The sequence below is a fragment of the Canis aureus genome, unplaced genomic scaffold (assembly GCF_053574225.1).
Source record: "Canis aureus isolate CA01 unplaced genomic scaffold, VMU_Caureus_v.1.0 NW_027326476.1_RagTag, whole genome shotgun sequence".
NCBI lineage: Eukaryota > Metazoa > Chordata > Mammalia > Carnivora > Canidae > Canis > Canis aureus.
Window position 1 is genome coordinate 561677 of NW_027554417.1, and position 14126 is coordinate 575802.

Here is a 14126-nt window from a genome sequence, read left to right on the forward strand (position 1 = left end):
GTGCTAACAAATTGCAATGCAGATAACACAAGCTTATTTGATCTTCAGCAAATCTAGATAGAATACAAGTGTCATATTTAATGCTGATAACTCTAAAGACATGTCTATTTTAATTAAACCAGCAAACCTAAATTAGTTTAAAGGGCAAATATATTCCACCTGGGTCCACTTAAAAGGTCAATTTACTCCCCATTGTCAGTTTTTACCTGGGGCACCAGTGGGGAAATCTGAAGTGAGCGATGTATGCAGGCCACAACCAAAGTGGCGCAGAAACAAGAGGAGGGGAAGGGGAAGACAGAAGAGGCAGAGTGCTGCCAGAAGTCAGAGAAAGAGGGTCTGGTTTCAAAACCTCATCAGCTCTGACAGAGTGGTAGATGTCGTTTGTGGTGTGTTTTGTTTTGTTTTTGTTTTTGTTTTCCACCAAAGTGAAAATATGTGGTCCATATCAGGCCAGAGAAGACAGGGAATTTCCCTGAAACAAGAGGAGTTTTGGCAGTTGCTTGGGAATATTCCACAAAGTCCCTATCCCAAGATAGACTAACCACAGTTGGCTCCAATTATAGCCATTAGCCTGGAAATTAGGGAGAAGCCCCCACATCTATTAGGAGGAAGAACAGTGAGAGAGAGATGGGGGCGGGGGGGCGGAGGGAGGGAGGGTGGGAGAGAGAGTGCCAGAGCGCCAGTGTCCCCTTCATTGTGGATGGCCTGTGCTTTCTCCAACCTGGGATCTATCAGGAGGGGGCCTATTTAGATAATTATCATCCAGTATGTCAGGAGGGAGTTTACTAGACTGGTTACTGACCAAACAAGGGCTTCTACAAGAAGCCCTTAGGTCCAGATCATGAATTAGAGCCCTGTTGCCTGCAGAAGGGATCTAACCAAAAATGCTACTGTGTTACAGGAGATCAGTCCTTTCCTAAATTTTGCAACCTGACTTGTTTCCCGGGGGCTAAAAGGCATCCCAAGAGAGAGTCCTTGGGGACTGAGGAAGAAGCCTACTGAGGTCATGCTCCTAGAGAAGTAGAGAAGGTCTATTACCAAAAATCCCTCCCAACTCCCACGTGGCATTCCAGGAAGGATAGGTCAGAGGTTCCATGTGTCAAAAGCAACTGGACGTGTGTCTTTACCAAAAATTGCTATGGATCACCATCCTGCCTTACCGTGAAGGCATCCTGCCATAAAAGTCCCCATAGGTCTTCCCCATTGCATCCCAGGCTACAGGTGGGTGCCTGGTGAATGGACTGAACTACCACCCAATCCATGCCAGAAGGCCTTGTTATTGCCTGGCCAGGAGGGTTGTGCCTTACTTTTCCTTGCCTTCAAGAGCCCATGGAAAATATTGGGAAACTTTTATAAGGAGAAATCACCCAATTTTCTAGCTTTAGTAGTTATTAGTAGAGGACATTGACAGAAGACAGTAGAATTAGAAATCCATCATGGTCTAAAGGACATTCCAACACCTGTGGTCTTTACAGCCAACCTCTCTAGGAAATGGTCCCTAGTCAGGTTTTAATTCAATCCAGTACTGGTTTTAGCCAGCTCTGAGTGGATATCCTGTGGTCAGAACCAGCTAGACCAGGGATGTGAAAGGGATCACATTGGACCAAATGAGGAGGAAACCTCACACAGGAGTCCTAAGATTGGCAGGTATCCTGGTGATTTAGGTGGCTGTCCTGTGCCCCAGACAGACAATTTTGTATAAGGACAAGGAATAGAGAGAGAGCATCAAGTATGTAAGTCTTATTATCATCCCAGCCACGGTACTCGCTTCCAGCCAAAAGGCAGGCTTTCTCCTCCCCACCGAGTAGTCTTGGGGTAGAAGTTTGTAGCCTGAGCAATCAATGTGAAAGTGTTCCAATAAGACCATAAGACTGTACTCCCTGGAAAGTCCCTGAAATGAGAGTAAAGAAGAAGAGAAGGGAAGGGAGGGTAGGGTAGGGTAGGGTAGGGTAGGAGGGTAGGGTAGGGTAGGGTATGGTAGAGAGGGTAGGGGAGGGGAGGGGAGGGGAGGGGAGGGGAGGGGAGGGGAGGGGAGGGGAGGGGAGGGGAGGGGAGGGGAGGGGAGGGGAGGGGAGGGGAGGGGAGGGGAGGGGAGGGGAGGAGAGGAGAGGAGAGAAGAGAAGAGAAGAGAAGAGAAGAGAAGAGAAGAGAAGAGAAGAGAAGAGAAGAGAAGAGAAGAGAAGAGAAGAGAAGAGAAGAGAAGAGAAGAGAAGAGAAGAGAAGAGAAGAGAAGAGAAAGTACCACCAAGTTTACACCAGAGCTCAGAGTCCAGGTGAAAAGACTCAAAGCCCCAAGTTTGGGTGCCAAACGATGTAGGAAAGATGTTACGATTTGGGACTATGGGCCAAGAGAGCATTCCGAGACAACTATGGTGCAAAAAGGTAGTTTTACTGAAGCATGGGGACAGGACCCATGGGCAGAAAGAGCTGCACTGGGGTCATGAGGAGTGACCTGTTATATACTTCAAGTGAGGAAAAGGTTAGGGAGAGCATAAGTAAGTTATTTTGGAAGCAAAGATTCCAGACCTTGAGGGACTAGCTATTGTTGGGAAAGTGTCATTTATTACTGTCTAATAAACCCTTAGTGATGAGACCTTTCAGATGTATATCACTGGGTCAAACGCTTGGGGGATGATCACCAACATATATTTTGGGGAGTAGAGATAAAGGAAGTCTCCAAAGGAACTTTTATATGTTAAAGGAGGCCTACAGGATCCTGGGGGTTGGGCTATGGACTGTCTTTTGCCCTTACACAGGAATTGACATGCAGGCAGCTGAGTTCCTAGAGGAAGGTCACTCTGCCTTGAAACATTTAAGGACTTGTCAGTGGACTGTAAATAGTAAGGAAACTTGAGTTTTCTTTTGCCTCTGTTTCCCAGATCAGGTAGACATGGTACATGTCAGGGTACCCTGATATAGACTTAATTCATTGATGTGGCTTTCTATGACTTGGTTACCTATCCCACTAAAGTCCATTAAAATCCTCATAATGGTGCAGGCAGTGCAAAGTAGTAGCTCAGGCCAAAGATCTCCTGATCTCTGTCAGCTGAGGATGTTAGTTAGAGTGGGCTTATCTGGGTGGACATTGAGGCAGGCAGGCAGACAGGCAAGTTAGTGGAAGCTTAAATGAGTCGTGAGTCCAAGCAGTTGTTTCTCATTGGGGGCGCCTGATACAGTTCCTCTTCCTGGCAGTGATGGCTAATGCGGATACAATTCAAGAGACCAAACTTTCCAAAGAAAACTCCCATTGTTACTGACACAATATCTATCTGCCGTGTTCTGTTTGTTGGTCTCTGTTTATCTGCTTGTTTGTTTCTTTGTTTGTTTAAAACGAAGAACAAAATGATGACGGGCACTGAGGTGGGCACTTGACGGAATGAGCACTGGGTGTTATTCTATATGTAGACAAATTGAACACCAATAAAAAATAAATTTATAAAAAAAAGAACAAAATGAAACCCTAGAAGTGCAGTGAAGTCTGTTTTTTTCCCCCTTTGCTCATAAACTCATGAAAGACAAAATCAGAGACAAATGTTGCCTGCTAATTCTACAACAATACCTCATCCAGCCTAAATCAAAATTACTCTCTAAAGTGCTGCTGCCTTCCTCCTAGACCAAACATACCAGTCAAGTTCCCACTTAAGCGTGAATCCTGAGAATAATAAGAGAGGTTATCCTGGGTCCTGGGGGAGAGAAGGGTTCGAGATTGGATGATCTCTGGTAAATCACTGGAGCAATTCCCAATTTACTATGATTACATTGCAATCCATGACAGGATTCTCCTTTAGAGGCAGCCTTACATTCTGCATCAGTGTCAGGGACCTGATCTTTGCCAGGGATGGGGACCGGCTGCACACAGGAATTTGGTGGCCACACAGACTTTTTTCCCCCTAAACCACATCAACTGTACATTTTGGCTCCAAAAAATAAGCAACATTGTGTCATTGTGTTGGGCGTGGATCCCAAACCTCCACAATCCCAGAAAGCACTCAGTCTTTAAGAACATCTTGTGAGAAATGTTGCGAACAACTTTTCAGAAAGACTAATTATATGGTCATCAAGACAGTGTGGTACTGACACAAAAACAGACACATAGATTAATGGAACAGAACAGAGAATCCAGAAGTGGACCCTGAACTTTATGCTCAACTAATATTCGACACTGGAAGAAAGACAGTCTCTTCAATAAATGGTGCTGGGAAAATTGGACATCCACATGCAGAAGAATGAAACTAGACCACTCTCTTTCACCATACACAAAGATAAACTGAAAATGGATGAAAGATCTAAATGTGAGACAAGATTCCATCAAAATCCTAGAGGAGAACACAGGCAACACCCTTTTTGAACTGGCCACAGTAACTTCTTGCAAGATACAACCATGAAGGCAAGAGAAACAAAAGCAAAAATGAACTATTGGGACTTCATCAAGATAAGAAGGTTTTGCAAAGCCAAAGAAACAGTCCACAAAATGAAAAGACAATCTACAGAATGGGAGAAGATATTTGCAAGTGACTTATCAGATAAAGGGCTAATATCCAAGATCTATAAAGAACATATTAAACTCAATACCAAAGAAACAAACAATCCAATCATGAAATGGGGAAAAGACATGAAGAGAGATCTCACAGAGGAAGACATAGACATGGCCAACACGCACATGAGAAAATGCTCTGCATCACTTGCCATCAGGGACATACAAATCAAAACCACAAGGAGATACCACCTCATACCAGTGAGAATGGGGAACATTAGCAAGGCAGGAAACCACAAATGTTGGAGAGGATGCGGAGAAAGGGGAACCCTCTTACACTGCTGGTGGGAATGTGAAATGGTGCAGCCACTCTGGAAAACTGTGTGGAGGTTCCTCAAAGAGTTACAAATAGACCTGCCCTACGACCCAGCAATTGCACTGGTGGGGTTTACCCCAAAGGCACTGATGCCATGAAACGCCGGGACACCTGTACCCCGATGTTTCTAGCAGCAATGTCCACAATACCAAACTGTGGAAGGAGCCTCGGTGTCCATCGAAAGATGAATGGATAAAGAAGATGTGGTTTATGTATACAATGGAATATTTCTCAGCCATTAGAAATGAAAAATACGTACCATTTGCTTCAATGTGGATGGAACTGGAGGGTATTATGCTGAGTGAAATGAGTCAATCGGAGAAGGACAAACGTTATATGTTCTCATTCATTTGGGGAATATAAATAATAGTGTAAGGGAATAGAAGGGAAAGGAGAAGAAATGGGTAGGAAATATCAGAAAGGGAGACAGAACATAAAGACTCTTAACTCTGGGAAACGAACTAGGGGTGGTGGAAGGGGAAGAGAGCAGGCGGTGGGGTTGAATGGGTGACGGGCACTGAGGGGGGCACTTGACAGGATGAGCACTGGGTGTTATTCTGTATGTTGGCAAATTGAACACCAATTAAAAAATAAATTTATTATTTTAAAAAAGAAAGACTAATTAAAGGAGTAATCATCCTCTTAACTATGAAAATGCACCTGATTTTGCTAAAACATGTGTCTCTCCTGGTTCATCCATGAAACTGACCCTTTTTGCCTACTCACCCAGCAGGTAACTTCATGGAGTAAAACTATGGCTCTACAGTACTGGTGGGCTCCACCCAGCGGGACCAATGAACCTTCGCTTACTGATGCAGAAGGTCAACACTCCATAGAACTGATTGAAACAAGGCACTAAAAAATTATAGCCTGTCACAGCTCACTTAGTTAAGGAAGGCTACGGATTCCTAAATCTCAACCTCCAATTCCTTTGTAAGTCCTGCACTTGAAGCCATGCTAACAACTGGAAGTAGCTGTTGAAAAACAAAACAAAACGAAACAAAAACAACAACAACAACAAAAACATGTTCCCTTTATTACAGCAACTCTAACCAGATATGGTCCCTAATCAAATGCATTCACAATGACATGAGTACTAAATGGCTTGGAGTTACAGACTTGGCTAACCAGGTCTGCTCAGTCAGTAAAAAAAGCGTCAAAAGTCAACTACAATTCATCTTCACCTTTGGGGTTAACACGTAATCTTTTGTTGCTTCTCTAAGGGGGGTACTTAAGTGATCATGCAATTGCACACAGGCTTTGGAGACAGAACATAGAGACTTGTCTCACACTCCCACCAGAAACTCAGCTTTGGCTTTGTATTCATGACATCTTACTGTAGCAAATCTCTCCACATGCTGGGCTTGCTTCTGCCAACCAGGTTTTAGTACACGTCGCATAATCCTCTTCCCAGGTCAACCTCCTCCATAAACCTCACTTATCAAGATGAATGTGGTCATGGTTAATCTTATGTGTCATCTTGAGGAGGCCATGGTACTCAGCTGTTTAATCAACACTAGCCTAGATGTTGCTGTGAAGGAATGTTTTGGTTATGATTACACATTTACCTTTCTTACATTTTTAGTTTTTACATTTACCTCAGTAGACTCTGAATGATCACCCATTAAACGAGCAAGTCTCCTTTAGTCAGCTGAAAGCCTAAAGAAAAAAGGCAGAGGTTCCCCAGAGAAGAAGGCATTCTGCCTCCAGGCTACTTTTGGGTGCAGACTTCCCTCAGTCTCCAGCGTGCCCACAGATTTTGGTCTCTTCAGTCTCGCTAGCCTGTACAATCATGTGAACCATTTTGGTCTCTTCAGTCTTGCTAGCCTGTACAATCATGTGAACCAATTCTTAAAATCTCTCTCTCCCCACCCCCTCTTTGTTTCCGTAAACACATCCTACTAGCACAGTGTTTCTGACTGACTAATACAAATTTGGGTAATGAGTGTAGACATAGAGGACTAGAACCTTAAAGATGTTTCTTAAAGTTTGTTCCCTAATGAGATTAGATTTGAAGGCAATAATGACTATTTCCAGTGGGAAAGAGAGCACAAATAAAGTGGCAAGAGAGATATGGAAAATACCCTCACTGAGTACTCTTAATCAGATACTTATAGGAAACAAGATTCCTGATGACCAAGCTCTGATACCTTTGAAGACTTTTTGCCAAACTAATTAGTTTAATGGGATTGGCTGGTTGATCCTGTAGGAGAAGAAAATGTTTTCTCTATCCTCTTGTTCAATGTCTAGATTTACAAAGTAAACTGACAGCACACAATTAGCAGGAGAAAAGGCATACAGGTTTAATTAATGTTAAAGGTTTATCTCATGAGGGGGAGCTTTAGAGAGAAGAGGACCTCCTCTCCCCCCCACCCACACACACCAAAACCAAACCAAACCAAACCAAACCAAACCAAACCAGACCAAAACAAAACAAAACAAAACAAAACAAAACAAAAACAAAACAAGCAGCAAACCATTGAGGTTGGAGGCTTTTATGCATCATTAGGGCAAAAGAGGATCCAATTTAAAGAAAAGTGACAAGACAAATGAAAGGGACTTTGAGCTTCAAAGGGTGACAGGTTATGGAAAGGCAAATATATTGGTTAACTCATGGTAGACAAAGGCTCATTAGTAAGGTTTGCCCACATAGGCTCTTTTTCAGTGCCGGCTCTTCTCCGGGGGTAAGTGTGACAGCGTGGCAGGGACAGGATCACAAAAGAGATTTATGATCTGTCTTCAGGCAGATGGGGGAGGCCAGAGAACTCATCCTATGTCTACCTTTGCTCCATTGCCTTCAATTCAAGCTAGTACTCATGCCAGGGTGGTATATTTTGGGGTGGCATATTCCGATCTCTCACAGTTCTCCTGGCTGAAACTTCATGAAGTCCACATATTAAAAAATCCAGTCAAGGACTGTGGAGAAAAGATTTGGGTGGGAAGAGAACTGTAAAGGAAGAGAAGAATATAGGATAGAACAAGAATAACAGGCAGGAAAGAACGAATTCAAGTAGAGTTTCCCACACTTCATTAAACCAACTTCCCAATCTTGGAGATAAGTCAGTCCCATAAAATGGCCAATAGGGTGTGATTATCTTGTCTTTTTAAAGGTATAATTAGACACTATTTGTCTCATCCAATCTATTCAGAAGCTGCATTTTCCAATGATTGCACAAGCTCCTCCGTGCTGGGCAGCTACCATATCCTTGGCATGGTGATTTTTGAGCACATCTGAGACTAAACTGTTAACTTCTGACTGGACTGTTACCGGCATTTGTGTAGTGATATTGAACTCTTATTCTACTACCATGGGGAGATTTAGGACAGTCTTCCAACTCATACTTTCCAAAGCTTTGGAAAACATTGAAAATATGATGGAATTGTGATATTCAACTGGGTCTCTTACCTGAGACATTTATGTGGTGTTACCTTATGATAAAGGATCCGGAATTTGTAATTTTCCTGGCATTTAAGGTAGAAGAAGCCAGGTATCAGAGTCCACAACTTTCTGATCATTTAGGTAGGCATATACTTCATATACTTTATGGGCAGGTTTTGTTTTATTGCACTCCTTTTTATTGTGCTTTACAGATATTGTGTTCCTCACAAATTGAACTTTTCTGGCAATCTTGTGTTGAGATGTCTAACAAGCACCAATTTTCTTTTTTTTAATTTATTTTTTATTGGTGTTCAATTTACTAACATACAGAATAACCCCCAGTGCCCGTCACCCATTCACTCCCAGCCCCCGCCCTCCTCCCCTTCTACCACCCCTAGTTCGTTTCCCAGAGTTAGCAGTCTTTACGTTCTGTCTCCCTTTCTGATATTTCCCACACATTTCTTCTCCCTTCCCTCATATTCCCTTTCACTACTGGACCCTTCTCTTACACCATACACAAAGACAAACTCAAAATGGATGAAAGATCTAAATGTGAGACAAGATTCCATCAAAATCCTAGAGGAGAACACAGGCAACACCCTTTTTGAACTCACCACAGTAACTTCTTGCAAGATACATCCAGGAATGCAAAAGAAACAAAAGCAAAAATGAACTATTGGGACTTCATCAAGATAAGAAACTTTTGCACACCAATTTTCCAATACCATTTGCTCATCATGTATCTGTGTGTGTCACATTTTGTTAATTGTGCAACCTTTCAAACTTTTTCAGTATTACTATATTTGTTATGGTCATCTGTTTTTAATGATTGTGACGTACTAAAAACTCAGCGATAGTTAGCGACTGTTAGCCTAACGCACGTTTAAATTAAGTTGCACACATTATTTTTAAGGGGATCCCTGGGTGGCTCAGAGGTTTGGCACCTCCCTTTGGCCCACTCGATCCTGGGATCGAGTCCCGCGTCAGGCTCCTGGCATGGAGCCTGCATCTCCGCCTGCCTGTGTCTCTGCCTCTCTCTCTCTCTCTCTCTCTCTTTCTCTCTCTCTGTCTTTCATGAATAAATAAATAAATAAATAAATAAATAAATAAATAAATAAATCTTTAAAAAAAACAAAAGACATAATTCTATGACACACTTAATAGACTAGAAGTATAAACATAACTCTGATGTGCCCTGGGAAACCAAAAAACTCACTTGGCTTGCTTTGTTGTAATATTTATTTTGTTGCAGTGGTCTGGAACCAAACCTTCCATATCTCTGAGGTATGTCTGTACTGTCATTTTGGATAAAAAGTCTAGTGTAATTCATGCACAAACTCAAGCTGCAACTTGCAATTCCCCAGCTCATGGTGATCCATGACATTTGCCATTTTGACAACTTCATTTTCTTTCTTTTTCTTTTTTTTCTTTTTGCTACAAATACATTTTCTATGTGCTCCTATCAGTGTGGAGAACAGATTGAGCAAGAGCTGATGCAGAAGGACTGTAGTCCAGGTTGACAACTATAAATAAGTCTTAGGTTTGTTGCCTGACCAGTTAGTCCATATATATACATTTTTGTCTATTCAGGTATAATATTTTTTTTGGATTCAAGGTTTTTTTATTTATTTTATTTTTTTATTTTTTTATTTATTTTATTTATTTATTTTTTTTAATAATTTAATTTTTTATTGGTGTTCAATTTACCAACATACAGAATAACACCCAGTGCTCATCGCATCAAGTGCCCCCCTCAGAACCAGTCACCCATTAATTCCCATCCCCCTCCATCCTCCCCTTGCACCACCCCTAGTTTGTTTCCCAGAGTTAAGAGTCTTTATGTTCTATCTCCCTTTCTGATATTTTCCACACATTTCTTCTCCCTTCCTTTATATTCCCTTTCACTATTATTTAGATTCCCCAAATGAATGAGAACATACACTGTTTGTCCTTCTCTGATTGACATATTTAACTCAGCATAATACCCTCCAGTTCCATCCTCGTTGAAGCAAATGGTGGGTAGTATTTGTCGTTTATAATGGCTGAGTAATATTCCATTGTATACATAAACCACATCTTCTTTATCCATTCATCTTTCGATGGACACTGAGGCTCCTTCCACAGTTTGGCTATTGTGCACATTGCTGTTAGAAACATCGGAGTGCTGGTGTCCCGGCGTTTCATTGCATCTGAGTCTTTGGGGTAAACTCCAACAGTGCAATTGCTGGGTCGTAGGGCAGGTCTATTTGCAACTCTTTGAGGAACCTCCACACAGTTTTCCAGAGTGGCTGCACCAGTTCACATTCCCACAAAGAGTGTACGAGGGTTCGCTTTTCTCCGCATCCTCTCCAACATTGGTTGTTTCCTGCCTTGGTAATGTTCCCCATTCTCACTGGTGTGAGGTGGTATCTCATTGTTTTTTGATTTGTATGTCCCTGATGGCAAGTGATGCGGAGCATTTTCTCATGTGCATGTTGGCCATGTCTATGTCTTCCTCTGTGAGATCTCTCTTCATGTCTTTTGCCCATTTCATGATTGGATTGTTTGTTTCTTTGGGGTTGAGTTTAATAAGTTCTTCATAGATCTTGGAAACTAGCCCTTTATCTGATAGGTCATTTGCAAATATCTTCTCCCATTCTGTAGATTGTATCTTAGTTTTGTTACCTGTATCCTTTGCTGTGCAAAAGCTTCTTATCTTGATGAAGTCCCAATAGTTCATTTTTGCTTTTGTTTCTCTTGCCTTCATGGTTGTATCTTGCAAGAGGTTACTGTAGCCAAGTTCAAAAAGGGTGTTGCCTGTATTCTCCTCTAGGATTTTGGTGGAAACTTTTCTCACGTTTAGATCTTTCATCCATTTTGAGTTTATCTTTGTGTACGCTGAAAGAGAGTGGTTCAGTTTCCTTCTACTCCAGAACTGTGAGAGGAGTCGGAACAAGGCTTTTCTGGCATGGACCTTAAAGATGCATCACAGACAGCATTGGACAGAGTCCTTGCCGTGGAAAGTTCCCTTGACGGTACACACCAGGAGCAAAGGAACAGCAGCCACCACGAGAGGAGCCGGAGCAAGGCTCAGATCATGACCCCTATTATCCATATTGAATAACATCCTTCCGTCTGGGCCGAAAGATAAATAGCGCACTGAAACTTAGGGCATTGGTGAAAATGTGTTGTTGTTGGAGAAAAGGAAGAGATTTTGTAAAAAAATCTATTCAGCGGGAGGGACAGGCATGAGTGCCGTTGTTGGAGGAACGTTGGAGGAAGAATCAGGAGACTTCTCAGTCCAGAGCCTTGAGAGCTGACCACGCTGTCTGCCTGGGAGGCACAGAGCAGGGTATGACGTGATCAATTTCCCATCCCTGGCGTTTTTGCCCAAAAAGAGAGCACAACTCCTATCTACACACGAGAAAGCATCAGATACAAGTGAACTGAGAGACAGTCTACACTTATCGGTTGCTAGTATTCTTCAAAATTGTCAACATCTTCAACAATTAGGAAAGACAAAAGAAGTGTCACGGAAACGAAAGCCATGTGACAACTAAGTGTAATGTGCTATCACACACAGGTGTCCAGCGGAAGAAGCACCTTCCTTGGAAAACCTGGCGGAATCTGAGTGCCGTCTGTAGTTTAGTCCTAGTGTACACATGTGGGTCTCTTCGTTTTTATCATTGGAGCGTGGTCAGGAGATGTTCACCTCTGAGGGAGACGGATGAAGTGTGTACAGAAACTTTCTGCACTGCGTTTACAAGTCTGTACTTTGAAAATCATCCCGACCATATGCAGTACCTTGTGGTCTCAGCTATGTATTTCAAGGGTTTGGGTTGATTCTGCCTTGCATTTTTTTATGTTTTATAGAGGGTGGCTGTTCAGGTTACCTGCTCTTTCTCTGTTGTTGGAAATAAAAGCACTCATCTACCAAAAAATGAATGAATGAATGAATGAATGAATGAATGAATGAATGAATGAATGGAAAAATCAATCAATCAATCAATGAATCAGTCAGTCAATCAATCGAGGAAGTCTGGCCGGAGGCAGGCGGCAGGCCATGCAGGAGCCCTTCCTTACTAGGCCTGGGGGAGGGCCCCGCATTCACTGGGCGGTGCCCCGGCCCCTGCGCCACGCTGTGTGGTTGTGTATCCCTCCTGGATCTGCACGATGGGTCAGGCAGTCCTAAGTGAGCCAGGTAGGATCTGGCTCCCACGGACACAGTCCCCCATCCACCACAGGCTCTCCTGCCACTCACCACCCTCAGCCACACAGCCAGGGTGGTGTGGAGTGTGCGGACCTTCAGGAGGATCGGGGGCCAGACCTCATGCGCTCTGCGAGGTCTGCTGAGTCCCTGAGGCCTCTATGCTCCCTGCCCCTCCTTGACTGGAACCATATGGGACGCCTCGGGCCGCCACCAAACAAGTAGTGCACCCTGTTGCAACACTACAGGCACTGGGTCCCGAAAGGAAAGAATTGGGGTCTCCTTCAGAGGCAGACGGACTCAGACGCCCAGCTCATCTTGGTTATTTTTATTTACCCAAATTCTCGTTCGTTTGTTTATTTATTGATTGATTGATTGATTGATTAGTGAGATGCATACACACAAACACAAACACACACAGGATCTTGTGTTTCTAACTTTTAATGAAAGTTACATGGCTCCTGGAGCCCCATCATGTGTCTGTCGTGTCAGCACCACAGCGTCGTCCTCAGTGATCTCCTCTGCAGGAGAGCCGTGTTGACCGCTGGCATCCATCTGTATGTGTGCGACGGCTGTGGACAAGTGTGCCGTCGCCTCATATTCATCTCGGCATCTTGAGGCTCCTTGGCAGGGACAGAAACACCCAGGGCCTCAGGTACACGCAGAGACACAGACAGCCAGGCGGCCATGACACAAGTCTGTATGGTCTCTGGGCCAAGGGGCCGACGCACGAGTGATTCTCGGCCTGGCTCCAATGGCTATGATTCTCCTGGCCCCCGCAGCGCCCCCGCCCCGAGCACGGGGGGTTCTGCCTTTAGGTTTCCTCCACGCACGCGCCCACGGAATTCAAACTCGTGCTCCTTAATGTCGGCATGCTGGCCAGGGTTCTCTGTGTGCCTTTTGGGCGGCGGAGGGGACGCCAATGGAGACCGAGGGGATCGCTGCAGTGATTCCACCCCCGCCTAGCGCCTCGTTGCAAAGTTTCGCCTACGCACGGTGTCAAGGGCGGCAGGGACACCTTGGCCGTGCCCACACGTCTGGCGGTACTCGGGCACCGGAGGACGGGGTTCAGGGCCCCGCCAGGACCATTCGCACAGGCGGTGCGGCTCGGCTGGCTTTGTTTCTCTGGCACGGCTCATTGCAATGACAGAGCCCTTTCCCAATGTCTTGAGCTTCCCCAGGCACGAGCCCTTTGGCACGGCCCTTCCCCAGCCTCCCGGGTTCAGGGGGATGATGCCAACTTGACCTGGGGTCACTCCCCGTCAGGGCCACCCGCAGCCTCAGTGTGTCAGCCAAAGTCCCCCGAGATCCCCCCTTTCCACGCCCACACCCTCGGCTCCTCACCTGTCCTCCTGTGGCTTCCCTCTCCCGGCGCCTTCTTCCTCTCGTAGTACTTGAGGACATTGGGCCACAGGTCATCCATGATGAGCTGGCAGGAAAGAGAGAGCGGGACTCACATCCCCACCCGGAGCAGCTGGGGGACCCAGCGAGCTCACTGACCCAGTCTGTCACAGGGCCCCACCTCAGCGATCCTGCCTGACCCGGCAAGGTGGTGGCCACAGAACCAGTTGAAGAAGTTAAGGCCGTTGTCGTGGGTCTGGCGGCGGTAGGCCTCCCGTTCGTAGTGCTGCGACCACTGGATGGGAGTGGAGTGCGACGCTCTGTAGCCTGCAGGGCAACCGGCACGTGAGACGGTGCTGCACGGTGAACC